Source organism: Cryptotermes secundus, unplaced genomic scaffold, assembly GCF_002891405.2.
Source record: "Cryptotermes secundus unplaced genomic scaffold, Csec_1.0 scaffold596, whole genome shotgun sequence".
NCBI lineage: Eukaryota > Metazoa > Arthropoda > Insecta > Blattodea > Kalotermitidae > Cryptotermes > Cryptotermes secundus.
In genome coordinates this window covers 24,814-29,535 of record NW_019738355.1, presented here as the reverse complement: position 1 = coordinate 29,535, position 4,722 = coordinate 24,814, and positions in this window count along the sequence as shown.

Here is a 4,722-nt window from a genome sequence, read left to right as displayed (position 1 = left end):
CTTGTCATATCAGATGATGAAAATTGCGGTGAAAGGAAAGAAGGAGGTCTGTTTTTCTTGGAACTTCCTGTAATATCATGCATTCAAATGGGTCTGTTCTCTTGAGGTTTTGATTGCTTGATTTTTGGTTTTAATAACACTGTTTTAGATGGCAGAAGTTAACTTTGTTGACTAGAATAGGAATTTTATGAATTATAAGTATGTAGGGATTTTTATGGGGGTAGTGTTAATGTATTTTTTTTTTGTATTATTCTGGCATCTCCATATGGAGGCTGAAGAAAATTACAAAAATCCTCAGTTGAAAGAAATTTACACAAGATACCTGTTACCACTGTACCATCCAACAGATTTTGAGAGAATGAAGACACTGAAGGGAAGACTGTAAAAGTTATTTTGTAAATCGATGGTTACTGATTGTTGTTTGCACTCATTTTTTGTACTTGGTAATTGGATTTTAGTGTCAAAATACTTTTTCCAGATCCTTTTCTCACCAGTTTTATTTGACATCTCTTTTGGGAGTTGCTGTTCTGAGTAATCTCACTAAAGCTAATCTGGCATATTATGTACCAAGTGAGATGTGCATCCAAGCCATGTGATATTTTGATGAATTTGTCAGACAAGGCAACAAACATGTTTCTAATTATGTCATGTCATATAAATGCTTTCAGTTTTATTCTGAAGTACTAAATACATTTTCACTAAACATGACTGAACATACACATATTTTATAATATTCAGCCTTGTATATTTTATTGTAAAAGCATAATGTAAGGAAAATACAAACACAAATTTGAGTTTATTTGGTCATCAGGACTGCCTCTGCGGCTTCTTAAAAGCTTTACTCTGTTATGTCTTAAGGGACCACTTTCCTAGCCATTCATTATCACATTCAATGCCAGTCACACCACAGGATATGTGTACTTGTTAAACATTACCAGCCATGTCACCAAATATATGTGTACATCCTGCCATTTGACTGTGAATTTTCTGTACTAAGTCGTGGTAAATTCTTGCAAAAGAAGAGTTTTGCTGTTCTTATTCTTTTAAAAGTGACAGGAACTGCATTTGCAACCCTAAACTAAATCCTGTGCAGATCGCATAATCAGAATTCATGATGGTTGTTTCAGTGAATAACTGCTGTTTTAATAATTATGTTCTTGCAACTTCCGTTATTATCCTGGAAAAGGGGGATTTTAAATCCTCTGGCTGTCAAATTTGAACTTGGAGGCGAATTATATTAATATTGAAAGAACTTGGCCAACTAGACCACATGCATGCACTGTTAGTAGTGCAGCAGACTACAGATAGGAGTTAAAAATATAAATTTCCGGGGTACAAAATCGTCCCAGTTAGAGGGAGTTAAAGGGCATTGGTAAATATAGTAAACTCCCAGTTATCCACTATCCAGGCATGTAGATTTCTCATGCAGCTGGCAGAAATTTGAAAGAAAATCTATTATTTTATAAAATTACTTCAAAAACCAAGTTACAACATGAATATGGTTACCTGCCACATGGTAATCTTTGCAGCTGCCCATTATCCTTCTTCACTCAATTGCCATTAAAGCCATAGTGATGCATGATTACATAGTAAAGGTTAGTTGAATTTGTGATCATGTTACAGTTTTTCACCCATCAGTCCCTTATGTCTCACAAAGAAAGCACCAATTCAAGAACTATAGGAAAAAAGGGAATGTTAGGGTTGAATTCAGTTTCTAAGAATTTTCCTCATACAGCTGGTACACCACATTCTCCATACATGTTGGACAGCAAGAGTTCACTCTGTTTACATGCACGCATACACACGATGCACCACCAACTTTAACTTCAGTAACTTCTCTTTTCATCTGCAGAATACAAGCATATGTATGAGTTACATTTGGTTCTGAGAACAAACATACATTACTTTTCTAAGCACAGGAATGGGATGAGGCTTGTGTTTATTGGTACTGTGACCTCAAATGGGGTATTATACCAGTCTTTCATTAAAAAGATGAGCATGGGAACACAGGTGCCATCACTGGCAGAGAAGAACTGAAGGACTTGGAGAAAAGCACCCCATTGCCATTGTCCACCACAGATTTCATATAGATAACCCTGGGACTGAACCATGTTACTGGTAGTTAAGTGCCTGAGCTGTGCACAGCCTTTCTAAACATTATCTAGCTGGTAAATTTAACAGAAACGTGACTCTTTTTTAGCAGCAGGAATTGGCTTTTGGAACTCTCATGATATAAACCCATTCCAGGTAGTAAAAGCACATGAGAAAGAAGTTCAGTTTACACTCTGTAAGACATATAGTAAAATTGTATGGATAACCCATAACATCCAGTAACAGTGCTTTTCATCCATAATATTGTTATGTGTAGGGGGGGTACACATGATGAAATGACGGATTCTAGTTCAGAGAATTGGATTTATGAGCAGCTTGGTTACACACGCTCTCTTAATCACATTTAAATTACAGCGATATTGCTGATTTACACACATTCCAGTTCACTGTTGCACATGCAGTAGGATTCTCAGTCTTTACTAGTTGACTGCTAGCAACGGATTTCAGCACAGAATTTATCATTCAAATCACAAGTATTACATCTAAGATCTTCCAATTACACTTCCAGTATCACTGCACCGTCACACACAAAGTCTTCATACGATGAATTTGCTGTGGCTATCTTTCACTGAGAACTCTCCTTGTCACTTAAACACTCAGACACTCTCAAACACTGAAATCTGTTCTATCTGTAACTGTCGTTATATAGCTTCCGCTATATACGCAGAAAGCAACCTGTATAGTTGGAACATGTCTACTGAGCGTTGCATAGCAACAGGCTGAGTGGGGCTATGTGACGTCACTTGCGGAAACACAGAGGTCATGTGGCCCCTACTTACTGTTGCACAATCCAAGTGTTCACAGAGCTGTCGCCTAGCAACACACCGATACAATCTGCAACTACTGTTGAGCATGTGCCCCAAGGCCTCTGTGGCTCAACAGTTCCTGCATAGAGCAAATACACCACAGTATATTCATGGGTTTCGTTCTGTTTGAAGAACAGAGATTTTTTTTCCTAAACTAAACCAACTGACCTTTGTAACAGAAATGTGGTTTGTGTTCTTGGAGGAAGGAATTTACTTTTAAAGAGTGGATAAATTTTGTCCTACAGCAGCAAGTGTGTTGAACTACCGGGCTGCACTGTGGGCAGTGAAATTTTCCTGGCACAAAACACGAAGTCATGGAATTGTAAACATGTGACATTTTAGCAGCACCAGTATGTGATTCTGAATTATTCATATATTTCTCTTCAGAATGACTAGGAAAGTGATATGCATGTACCTATATATATTAATTTCTATCTGAAACATGTTACAAATTTGATGGGACTGAAACATTTCTGTAATTGAACTGATGAGTATAAGCATACATAGAAGTTTTATATTGCCACATGGGTGCCCGGCTGAGAGGGCAATCAGAATTAAGAACTGTAAACATACAGCATTCTAATCACTGTGAAGTGTAAAGGGTTGAGTTGTTGACAGAGTCTGTATTGTCAGTACTTTCATTAATTATCAGTTTTTACAAAATTAAAATACGGTTGTTTAAAACAGGAGTACCTGGCCATATGGTCTCAGTTTCTTTAAAGGGAGTAATTTATTTGTTATTAATATTGGAATGTAATATAATTTATTTTGCTTGTATATCCACATTTATATTTCATAACACACCTTCCTTTGATTATTGTACTGTACATAATCACAAAACTGTAGTTGGTTTTCCAGGTTTCTCATGCTCTAAAGAGCATTTGGATTGAATCATCTTGGTTTACATAAGAATATTGTCTCTGAGCATCAATATTGCACTTTTGCAACTTATGGATTTGTGTAAACAATTGTATATTTTATTTCTTATGGAATTCCTTATTTAATATTATATGTGAAATGTATATAAATATGAAAGCAGTACTGTTTAAAGGATTGTATTTTAGTTGCAGGCCTCAGCATATTTTATTCACAACCATCTCTAAATATGAGGCACTGGAGCAGTGTTCAGATATTGACATGCGTATGTCGAACATATACACGTACCTGCTTTCCTTACCCTCTAGCAAATTTAGGTTATGGACTTCCTTTTTTCTCATATAAAAATGCAACATCCATGAAGGTATTGTAGTATATTATTTAAGATCTGTATTAATAATGTCCTCCAATTTATTCCAAGCTCTTCCAAATGGTCTCTTCCCATCATGTTTTCTGACCAAAATTATGTATGCATTTCTTATCTGTCCCATGTGTGCTACATGCCTCAATCATCTGATCCTTCTCAATTTCTTCATCCTGATATTTATGAAGGGTACAAATTATGAAACTCTTCAGTATAAGGAGTTCTGTCTTTTTGGGATATGACACTGTATAGTTGCTGAAGTCCGCCAACATTTTGGAAGAACGTGTCACCTCCATTTTCTGGGTCAAAGAATAAGAAAAGCAAAAACCCAACATGAAGCAGGTAGCAGGCAGAGCTCTGTTAGTTTCTTGCTTGATTTTTTTTTTTTTGAGCCTGAAAAAGGAGCTGACATATTCCTTTGAAACGTTGGTTGACTTTCAGTGGACTACACAGCATCATACCCCAGAAGATAGAACTCTTCATAACCACTGCTGTGAGAACCACAAATCTTGTTTCTCGTTATACATTCTTCTCCAGCGTGCTCTTACTTTCTCCCTCTTAGGT